Here is a 12582-nt window from a genome sequence, read left to right as displayed (position 1 = left end):
CATATACAAAATACGTCCTTAAATGTTTAATCGTTAGTTACTAACTAACTATCAAAAGATATCATTGTTCACTTGGTTAGTCAAGTTAAGTAAATGTATCCAGTTAGTGTTTGATTAAAGTGGATAACTTAACTTGATCATTATAATTCTGGTATTTTTCACCCAAATTTGTGTTGATGCACTGATATAAGCATCTTAAGTCCAGGCAATATGTCTATGCATCTCACGTCGTTCTATGTTTTTGAATACACAATCAAGCTAGACCTAGTGTGTTTGTGAGATGCTCGATACCTAGAAATATAGTAACATGCTTTCTATAGATTTGATATAGTCTAAGGACAAAACATATTTTAAAATACTAAGGAAATGGAAATTTTTAGAAAATATAAAAAAAATTCCTTAGAATTTATAAATTATTTAAAATTATTTTGAAAATAGCAATCCTAATCTATCACGTAATTTCCTAGATTATCCAAATAAAGAGACAAGAAGTAGCTGAATGTATAGATGAAGTCAAGCAGACATACAATATATAATAGTGCACTAAACATAATCAGGATTGCTCATCATCAGTGGGTGGAGGTGGAGACTGCTCAGGTACTCACAAAGCCTGAAGAATCTACTGAAATCCGGTGGTCATCTCATCCCAGAGAGAGGTAAATCCGGTTGTCATCTCCCCTCGGAGAGTGTTGAATTCGTCTGAGACTAACTGCTGAAGTCGAGGGCTGCGTGGAGGTCGAGGGCTGAATTAGAGTCAGAGGATATCCAAAGAGCTCCTCAGCCATAAATGCTGGCATCTCCTCTCCCTCGGCTAGAATAATAGGTGGAAAATCATCCTCGGCCTTGCCTGATACGTCTAGCTATGGTCCCACTCTCCACGCTAGTCCTCCCTGAGTAATGATGTCTATATGCACTAATGCAAGCTAACACTAACTAATCTCATCATATGCGCTAAGGGGAGTGGATGTACCCTGGGCCATATCTACCCGTATGGTCAAGAATATGTAAGTTAAAATATGACAGTAGGGTATATGAACCTATCGCCTAGTGATGAGACTGGTTGCATGGATGACACTCTGAAACATGTGTAATGTAATGTCAATGTCTAGACGCTGGCATAGTGCATACAGAAAGGAGTGGGATGGTCGCATCATCGCAACATCGTGAGATGTAATCAGCAAAATGCAGGTAGTCAGGACTCGATACAGGATATAGTCCTGAACCCTAAGAGAGATTGACCTAAAGTCAGTCCCAGTAGGTAGTCTCTGTTCACTAAAAAATACATGTGGATAATATCCAATGTAACGTGGAAGTAGGGTTCGCCAAATGGTAAATTTTTACTAGGATAACACGAAAATAGACAGGTAGACCTCCTAAGTCCTAAGCTATCATATAATAGAATGAGGGAGAAGCTAAGGTCCTTCCCACCAAATCTTGTAGAGTATGTCAAGTCATCAACTTTAACTAGATTACTGAATGACTACAATAAATTAGTCTATCTAACTGCTAATAGTCAATGACCTCTATAATATGGACACAATATCTAGTGAAGAATGACCTACTCAAAAACCTAGATTTAAGTGGAATATATGAATACTTTAAGAAATCTAGCCTAAGTTGCTTAGTAGGAAATCTAGTATTGGCAGAGGGGATGCTACTAGAACTAGGCTGTGATGAAATAACATTACGTCATTTCCTAAAGTAGTGTATACATATAAACATTCAAAAAAAAATATACAAATAAGGAAAATGACTATGTAGATCTAGTTAGAGGGTACCTAGGAGGCATTGTTGATGTTTGGGAGGAAAAGAGGAAGAAGATGGTGGAGAATCGCTGTTGGAAGGCACCTTGAATGAGAAGAATACACGAACAGAGCTTGTTCGCTGTGGAAAGTTGGATTGAAAGTGCCTTCAGCCTGATGGAAGGCACCTTCTATGGGTTATGGAGGGTGTCTTCAACTGACTGAAGGCGCCTTCAGTCGGATGGGATGGGAATTTTCCCGCCCTTCTGAGGGTGCCTCCGAATCTATAGGAGGCACCTTCAGCCCCCTTTTTTAGTTAAATTAAGTTTAAATTTTAAATTAATCTCTTAATTCGACTTCTAATGTTAATTTTAATTTTAAGTTGAGTTTAATTTTGATTGTTAAGTTTAAAATTTTTAAATTTAATTTTTTACATTTAAATTGTTAATTTTAAGTTAAGTTTAATTTTGATTGTTAAGTTTTAAATTTTTTAAGTTTGATTTTTCTTTTCATTTAAATTTTTAATTTTAAGTTAAATTTAATTTTGATTGTTAAGTTTAAAATTTTTAAGTTTGATTTTACTTTTCGTTAAAATTTTTAATTTTAAGTTAGGATTAATTTTGGTTTTTAAGTTTTAAATTTTTTAGGTTTGATTTTCCTTTTCATTCAAAATTTTAGTTTTAAGTTAAGTTTAATTATAAATTTTTAGGTTTAAATTTTTAATTTTGAGTTAAGTTTAATTTTATATTTTTAATTTTGATTTTAATTTTAATATTTGATTCCAAATTTTAATTTGAATTTAATTTTAATTTAATCTTGATTTGAATTAAGTTTAATTTTGATTTGAATTTAATTTAATTTAAATTTAATTTATTTTAATTTAAATTTAAATTTAAAATAAATTTTGAATTTAATTTATTTTTATTTTAAGTTAATTTTTAATTTACTTTAATTTTAATTTTAATTTAATTTTGAATTGAATTTATTCATCTCACTTGATTTATATTTTTAATCAGAGAATCTTATAATTTTGTGTGATGAATTTTGTTGAATTTCAAAATTTGGTTTAACTTATATTAGATTTAAGTTTAGCTTTGGGTTCAACAAACAAGTATTCTTTGGATAAACTTCTAAGTTGTGGTAAGTCATTTTGACATTATTAGAGTAACCACGCCTTCAAAATTTTTTAAATAGTCATATCCATTTAACTTAATATAAAACTCTGGCCTAACTAGTTAGAATTAGTAAGAAGTAGTTTCAGTTAGTTCCATTAAGCCAAATGCACCAGGTTGAAATCATATATTACTAGACATGCATAAGCAGAGCTTTCCTAACCTACTATTATCCAAAACTTTTCCAGTACCGTTTATCAAGTTAAACTTTTATCCCTATTTATGCTAGTTCTAATTATCTAGCCGAGTAAATTATTATTTTAGAGGTGCCAACTAGTTTAAAGTCTCTCCCTGAATTATTGGACTTTGGGTTTAGGTTTTAGGTTTGTGTCGATTTGCTTTATAGTTATAATAGACTTGGTTATAGTTTGAGTTTAGATTGATTTTGTTTTTGTTTAATTTAGGTTTATTTAATTTAATTTTATTCTTTATGTTTGAATTTATTTTTGAAGTTTTAATTTTTGAGGTTGAGAGTGATTTATTTTTATTTATGTAGTGTATTTTATTTTTTGGTACATAGTATTGATTGAGTCCTACTTGTGTGGTTAAACACGCTTTCGGAACCCAAGCTAACCCAAGCTTTAGTTAATTTTAAATTTTGAGTTATCGTTAAAAATGATTTAAATGTAGAGTTGGACTTGTACCCAAGTCCGATTTTATTGTACACAGCTCTTTGCGATCCAAATATCATATTCAAATACTTAGATCCTGAGGTAAACTTTTCCAACTATTCCTTTAGCTCGTTAACTTGACTTTTCATGATAGAATTTTCTTCCTAAAGATTTGTAGCTTGAGTTGATTTAATATCTTGAACTTGGTCAGTTAATGATATCAAGCTTAGTTGTTCCTTAATGATATTATTTTCCTTAAGGAGGAGTTTAGTGTGTTCCTCAGTTTTTATTAATTTTTTGTTTAAGCAGGAAATAATTTTGAAAAACTTTACAGTATAATTACCCCAGTACGTTCGTTTAAATCGGATGCGGATTCGTTGCTCGACTCATATTCTGATTCTTGATCTGATTCACCTCTGGTTGCCATCAATGTAAGGTAACTCGCTTGCTTCGATTCATCTGCTCCTGATCCGTCTGAGGAAGATTCGTCCCAAGTTGCTTTTAGTGCCTTCTTTTACTTCTTGATCTTGCCTTCGTTTAGGCATTTATGTTTGAACGTGATGTTCGCCTTTGGGTTATTGGATGTAGACTTAAACATCTTCTTTATGTTGCGCTTGGTGAAACTTTTCTTGCATCAATGATCTTCTTTCTGACCATATTCACCAGTTGCTCTTCTTCATCTGATTCTGATTCAGGTTCAATTTCTATTTCAGGTTTAGCTCCCATCGAAGTGCCTACAAGAAATGTAATTCCTTTCTCGACCTTTAGGGCGTTAGTTTGTTCATGCAACAATAATTCATCTAATTTTAACTTGGAGAGGTTCCTTGAAACCTTATAGGCATCTATGATCGATGCCCACAGTGTGTTTCGAGGGAATGAGTTAAGAGCGTACCTTATTACGTCTCGATTTTCAAACACCAAGTGTCCGATTAGGTGAAGGCCATTGAGGATGTCCTTGATTCGAGCGTGGAGCTGATTCACAATCTCACCATCATACATTACCTTCGAATCAGGAGTTCCTCATGTAGCTTGATGAGCTTGTCCCATAGCTCCTTTGCATTCTCTTGTGGTTTGATTCGGTTGAGTTCTTCTTTTGTGAGTCTACATTGGATCATGTTTAATACTTTGGAGTCTATCTTTGCTTTCTTTTTATCTTCTGGACTCTATCTTTCAGGATCGAGTGGTACTTTTGTTATTTTATCTACAGGTGCCCGGTACTCTCGTCAGATGGTGAACCATTGCTCGATGTCCGTCTTCAAGTAAACTTCCATTCTCTTCTTCTAGTATGGAAAGTCATTTCCATTGAAGAGAGGAGGACGAGCGGTACTGAATCCCTCAAGTTGGGCCATTAATCACTGAAAAAAAAACTTAATAGAGGTACCAAGACTTGGTCTTAGATTAGTAGTTCTTGAGAGATAAATATGTTTACTACTCGAGTGGTGTTACACTAATTTCGAGTAAAAACTAAATGAGAAAGAATTATTTGAAGAGATAAATTTTACCAATTCAAATAAGCTACAAAAAATTGAAATCCAAAAAAAAAATAGTTCCCCAGCTTGATTGGTGGTTGCACAATTCAGAGCAGAACCTGCTCTGATACCACTTGTTGGTTCTAGACGTATGTGAGAGAAAGGGTGAATCAGGTAGTTTTCAAACTCTTTTTTCATTTGAAATAAGTACGCAACAGAAAGAAAACACAAAAGCAAAAGCAAAAGAAAAAAAAATATAGTTCAGTTTTACTTGGTTCGAAGCCTATGACGACTCCTACTCCAAGACCCAAGTCCCACGGACCTATCGACGGGTAATCCACATAACACCTCTTCCGGAACTGCCGGAAGAGGAGATCGAGTACAAGAGAAAGAGTAGGACAAGTGTAGCATGCTACACTTTCCTTTTGCAATGCTTAAGTACAGAAACATAAATTTATTACCCAACACCTTCGAAGATTATCGGATCAAGCTTGGTGTTTGAAAGGTTCCTCAACAGCGTCATAGTAGAGCAGCAACAGGAAGCTGGTGTTGGTACCCCAAGGTAGTTTTGATGTGATCAAACAAGTTAGGTTAGGTCCTGTTATGTTTAACCCTGTGTTTAAGTGTGCAGGAATTTAGGAGCACAGGAAGTCGAGCAAAAGACACAGCTAGCGAGAAAGATGGAACGAGAGAGAGCCGACAGACTCAGTGCATTTAAGGGATGAGATACTGCGAAAGTGTACACGACGGACAAGAAGGGAGCGTGCAGTATTTCCGAGGGACGAGAATTCGGAGTGAAAGATTGCTCGAGGAGCAAAAGACACAACTGTCTGAGGGACAAAAAGCTGTGGAAGAGTACGCTGGAGGACGAGAAGAAAGCACGCGGCGATTCCGAGGGACGAGAAGCCAGACCGGAAGCTTGCTCAAGGAGAAGGCCGGAAGTTAGCTTCGGGTGAGCCCTATTCCGGATGGCCGAAATCACCCAAGCGAGTAGAGCAGGAGTGGAAGACCTGAACTGATGCAAACGGAACCGGAGTAGGAGATCGGGACCGAAAGTCAACAAAATGTTGACTTTTGGTGCTTGGGGCGCCCGGACCAGTCCAGGGCGCTCGGACTAGGTCGGGGCACCCAGACCAGGTCAGGGCGCCTGGACTCCGAGCGCCCGGAACCCAAGTTTTAACTAAACTCGACGTAGCATGTACCGTTGCATCAGGGATAAAGTTTTATCCCATTCCAGACATCTGGAACCATTCCAGGCGCCCCGAGCGGGGATATATAAGTAGCCCTGCTCCCAGAAGCTAAAAACAACAAGAAAGATCTAAGCAACACTTGTACACACTTTCTTTTCTATTTAGCTTTGTCATTTTGAGCTTTCATTGCTGTAAAGAGGCTTCTTCGCCTGAAGGAGAAATTAGTGCGACTTCATCTGTCTTGGATTAACAACCTCCTTGGTTGTAACCAAGTAAACCTATCGTGCCTCTATCTTTTAGTTTATTATTCATTCTATATTTATGCTAGTATTATTTTAAGTTATAAGTCCGACAAAGGTTCTTGTTTGCTTGATTTGTGCAGAGGCTATTCACCCCCTCTAGCCAGCCGCCAAGGGTCATAACAAGTGGTATCAGAGCAACGACACTTCAAGAGGACTAATTGTCGAATGAAGCACACGAGATGGCCGAACCGAGCATCTACCAACCAAAGTTCGAGGGGGAGTTTGTGAGCTGGAAAAAGAGAATGGAGGTATTATTTAAAATTGTAACGCCTGAAAATTTTCAAACCAATTTTAGAAATATTCTATTATTTTTCTAGAATTTTAGAATATTTTTATAGAATTTTAGGAGTAACAGAAGTAGCAAAAATAAATAAAAACCGTAAAATAGCCTAAGCGGGAATTGAATCCGAGACCTATTAAACCTTACGACTTATAGATAACTCTAGTAACCAAGGGGCTCCAGCAGGGGTGTGCTGAAAGAAGAGAGGAACAATTATATTTATGATTGAGTTGGGGTGAAATTAATCACTTAATATAAATAGGGAATTTAAGTGAGGATTGTTATTTTCTTGAACGACAATTTCTTTTTCCCTCAACCTCATCCGCCGACCCCTCTCCTCCTCACCCTCTCGGCACCCCACTTCAAGCAAACACCTAGGGTTTCATCTCTAGGGACGTAGGAACATCTTCCGGCGATGATTCCGGCACAAGGGCGCTCCTCTCCGCAAGAAGAACACATAGACGTAAGAGGATCGTCGAAAGGATCGTCTTCTCCGGAAATCTAGCGATCGGTTTGTAAGGAAAATTAGCGCAGGAGGTGAGTAACCCCTCACCTGCAGTATAAGTAGTTATTTGCATATTTTTATGCGTTAGTTTTGTCATATGCAAATTCATCGATACGTAGGGTGTGAATTAGTGCACACCAAGTGCTCGATGAAATGATTAGTACAGCTAAATGCCATAGTAGGCATTTTAATAGTTTAGTTAAATGCTGTAGATGCATTTGAATAACATATTTAACCTTGCTTCAGCTTATATGGGACTACGGTCCAATGGGTGGGCTCCCACAGTTGCCTCTAGGTTCAGATAACCTAGTTCTAGGTTCAGATAACCTAGTAAGCAAGACAAGATGAATTAGCTATAAACAGTATTTTACTTTTATCAGTGGCACTGTGCTGGACTTCAGTTGTCCTTGGGTTGGACTCCCATAGTCGTCCCTAGGTTTAGATAACCTAGTACACTCTACTAAATTCGAGATTTGCAACCCCGGGTCTAGTTAGGGATGCGCACATAGCAAGTACAGTTGCCGGGCCCAATAGCAGCATGTTTATTATTTTTACCTATGTATGAAAATAGTTTTCAAACTTCACAAACTAGGTATGTGAGTACAGCTTAGCTCCAGTATAGTTTGCTTAATGTTATAACCAATAGCTTAGCTCATGTATCGTTTAGTTAGCTTGTTGATACAATGATTAGTTTTGTTCAGTATTTGTTTAGCATGACTTCAATTGTTGATATGCCATGTTTTAGCATTCTCAGCATGATCATTAGCATGTGTTTCAAATAACATCTTTTGAAAGTATGATTTTCTTCGAATGCATATTTTTGTGAGGTAGATGGTTTCTTACTAAGCTCTCAAGCTTACAGATGCATTTTTCCTTATACTGCAGATAGAGGCAAAGGAAATATGGACTAGCGGAGGCTGGAGGTTAATGCGATCAAGATGTGTGTGAGCAGGAACTTGGAATAAAGACCCTTGGGGAGTAGCCCACTTAAAGACTTTGTATTTCTATTTTTAGATACTTTCTTCACCTTAGGATGTTAAGTATCATGATTTGTGATTCTATGAGTTATACCATGCGTAGACTGTTAGTTGTCTTGCTGATAGATGGTAGAATATGTATAAAGTCATGTCTAGTAGTATTGTTTCATAGTTTAGTGATCTATGAAGGTTCTGAGTGAGTTTGGGTCTGATTTCGGCAGAAATCAGAAACCCAATCGATCAGCCGATCGATTGAGGAGTCCTCAATCGATCAGCCGATCGATTGGGAAGCAATCTGTCGGGCACAGAAAGATCATGAATCGATCAGCTGATCGATCGACCATGGATCGATCAGCCGATTGATTGAGAAATTCGCTCCCGTGAATAGAGAGCTTCTGAATCGATCACTGGATCGATTGGTCAAGCTGGATCGATCAGCCGATCGATCCATAAATTCTTCCGTGCACAGTAGCACGCTGAATCGATCACTGGATTGATTGATTATCCTGGATCGATCAGCCGGTTGATCCAGATGGGAGTTCCGTGCACAGTAGCACGCTGAATCGATCAGTGGATCGATCAGATAACCCCAATCGATCAGCTGATCGATTGGAGTGCCTGATTTCAGCTGGAAGGGTCTAAGTTCAGTGTTTTGATCAAATAGAGAGTCAAATTCCCTTCTTTAGCATATGTCCATAAATGAAAAGTCCTTGAACCTAATCTTACAGACTGTAGTAGTCATTAGCAGAGTAAGATTTTAATCAGCACAGTTTTCCGCACTTATAGTTAGCACAACATAATGTGATGGTCCGGCCTCGCAGCCTAGTCTAGTAGGAGGCGGGTCGTTACAAAAATTGATTTTGAATTGCTTTTAATAATGAAATTTGATTTTGTAGCACTTAAAGACAAGGAAGAATACCAGTAGAAAAAGAAGGAGCAGGCCGACTTATTGGCAAACAAAAAAGTAGAGTTCCATCTGCTGCGCGTCTTACTGCCACAAGAAGTCAACCAGATCGGCGCCTACGACTCAGCAAAAGAGCTTTGGGAGAAGTTCCTTTGAGCTACACGAAGGGACGTCCGAAGCCAAGCTCATAAGACAGGATTTGCTAAGGAACCAGTTAAGTAACATCAAATTGGAAGCAAAAGAAACTGTTGCACATCTTCACTCGAGAATGAAGGAACTCATCACCAGACTCACGAATCTTAGAGAAAATGTAAGCAACCGAGATTCGCTAAGGTACGCGCTTAATGCATTTCCTAGAACTACAGAGTGGGCATCATTAGTAGATGCTTACTGTATATCTAAAGATTTAGAATATGTTACTTTAGAGGAAATGTTTTTAACATTTGAAGTCCATGAAACGAGATGTGCAGATTTGAAGAAAGAGCCGAGGCACAACGTTGCCTTTAAGGCAAGGATGGACGAACAAGATTCAGAATCTTCTCTCGACGACGAAGAAACAACAATGATGGTAAGGCGATTTAAAAAATAAGTTAAATCTAGAAAAACTAACCATCTGTAGGGTAGAAAGAAAAGAACGATCAGATGCTACCACTGCAATGAAGAAGGGCATGTTAAAGACAACTTCCCTAAGTTAAAGATCAAAGACAAGGACAAAGGAATGAGCCAAAAGCCTGTCCAATCTAACAAATACAAAACTTTAAAGGTGACGTGGGATGAAACGCCGTCCGAATTAGAAATTGAAGCCATCATCGTACTTGCATTAGTGGCAAGTCATCAAGAAGACAAAAATGAATCAGGCTCGTCCGAAATAAGAATCGAGAGCATTACTGAAGGGGGAGCAACATCGGAAGAAAGCAGTAGTTCAAGGGGAACTACGGATAATGAGATTGACAAGGTAAGTCAGGTACGATGTCTTCCTCCCGATAAGTTATTTAAATTTGTTAAATTATTATCTAAAGATTGTTGCAAACTAGAAAAAGAAAATAAAGAATTAAAGTTAATTCTAGTCAAATCTTGTCTATTAGAAAATTTTGAAAAATTAAATTAGAAAATGATAAATTAAAAATACAAGTAGAAGACTTGAAAAATCGTGCAGCTTAAATGTGAAAAACCAAAATATTAAGAAATATAATAATTTGAACTGGTATTTTAATTACCACAAGGGGAAAATTAGGAAAATTTCCCAGAAATATATTCCTAAGAGATTTCTAATTAATCCAGTTAGAAGGAACCTGTATTGGGTTCCCAAATCTTGTACAAATTGAACTTTAATTAGACTTAGGGCTTTCAGTGAGAAAATTAAATGTCTGATTTCCTTAAGAAGCTTTGTCTAGAAAGTGGTTGTTGCTTCAATAACCAAGAAGGCCTAGTGTCTCGCCACAACCTGAAAGCCAATTAATAAAATAAAATATTTAATTGACTAACTGATAAAGTATTTAATTGTAATTAAATAATGCTTTAAATAGTTACTTAAATATTTTTTTGATGTTTTTAACTTAGATTTTTTCAAAAAAAATTTAAAGTTTTTTTAAAATTATTTGTCTATCAAAGTTTTTTTAGAAGTATCAGCTTTACTTTACCAAAATTTTTTCAACAAAATTGCTCAAATATTTTTTTTATAAATTTGTTTAACTTAAGGAATTGTATTTGCAAAACTTAAAGTTTCTAAAATTATTTACATTTTAAATTATTTTAATTTTTTTCAAAATTTTTAAAAACTTATAAGTTTTTTTATTAGAAAATCAGAGTTTTTTTTATATATATAACTAAAAAACTTTCTTATTTTTGAAAAGTTACCCTTAGATTTTTTTGAGATACCCTATTTTTTATGTGATCAAACAGGGAGAAGGGAAGATTAACTCTAGGGGGAGGTAGTTTAAACTTTTTCAATTTTTTGCATTTTTACATTTTTACATTTTAATTGTAAATTTATTGCCTTAAGTTTATGTTGATTTACCTGAACTTAACTTGGGTTGCTCACATAAAAAAGGGGAGATTATTGGTACCCCAAGGAAGTTTTGATTTGATCAAATAAGTTAGGTTATGTCCTATTGTGTTTAACCCTGTGTCTAAGTGTGCAGGAACTTAGAAGCACAAGAAGTCGAGCAAAAGACGCAACTAGCGAGAAGGACGGCAGGGGAGAGAGTCGACGGGCTCGGTGAGTCTGAGGGACAAGGTGCTGGGGAAGAGTACACCGGCGGATGAGAAGGGAGCGTGCAGTGTTTCCGAGGGATGAGAAGGAGCGGAAGATTACTCGAGGAGCAAAAGACATAGCTGTCCGAGGGATGAAAAGCTATGGAAAAGTACGCTGGTGGACAAAAAGGAAGCACGCTGTGATTCTGAAGGACGAGAAGCCGGAGCGGACGCTTGCTCGAGGAGAAGGCCAGAAGTTGGGTTCAGGTGAGCCCTATTCCGGATGACCGAAATCACCCAAGTGAGCGGAGCTGAAGCGGAAGACCCAAACTGATGCAAGCAGAATCGGAGCAGGAGAACAGGATCAAAAGTCAACAAAATGTTGACTTTTGGTGCTCGGGGTGCTCGGACCAGTCTGAGGCACCCGGACCAGGTCGAGACGCCTGGACTAGGTCGGGGCGCCCGGACCAGTCTGGGGCGCCCAGACCAGTCTGGGGCGCCATGACTCTAAGCGCCCGGAACCCAAGTTTGAGCCAAACTCAATGTGGCATGTACCGTTGCGTCAGGGATAAAGTTTTATCCCATTCTAGATGCTTGGAACCCTTCCAGGTCCCCCGAGTAGGGCTATATAAGTAGTCCTGCTCCCAGAAGCTAAAAACAACAAGAAAGATCTAAGCAACACTTGTACACACTTTCTTTTCTGTTTAGCTTTGTCATCTTGAGCTTTCATTACTATAAAGAGGTTTCTCCACCTGAAGGAGATAATAGTGCAACTTCATCTGCTTTGGATTAACAACCTCCCCTGTTGTAACCAAGTAAACATGCTGTGCCTCTGTCTTTTAGTTTATTATTCATTCTATATTTATGCAAGTGTTATTTTAAGTTATAAGTCTGAGAAAGGTTCTTGTTTTCTTGATTTGTGCAGGGGCTATTCACCCCCCCCCCCCCCTCTAGCCGACCGCCAAGAGTCCTAATAGCTAGAGAGGTCGGAAAGTCGATCAACTCTTAGAAGCTCGTATGGAAGTTATGTTTTGAAGCTTGGTCAAGACACCCATTTAAAGGGTGTGGAAGGCAACTTCCAAAGCCTTGAAGCCACCTTCTATAGCCCAAATCCTATCCCGAGTTCGCTGCTCCTTATCTGCGATGAGGTCTGAAATCTATCCATTGGAAGATGCCTTCTATAGCATCGAAGACGCCTTCCATGAACAGTACGAAAGCGCCTTCCATCTCCTAGAAG

Source organism: Zingiber officinale, chromosome 7B (assembly GCF_018446385.1).
Source record: "Zingiber officinale cultivar Zhangliang chromosome 7B, Zo_v1.1, whole genome shotgun sequence".
NCBI lineage: Eukaryota > Viridiplantae > Streptophyta > Magnoliopsida > Zingiberales > Zingiberaceae > Zingiber > Zingiber officinale.
The sequence above is the reverse complement of the archived record's forward strand: the minus strand, read 5'-3'. Positions refer to the sequence as shown.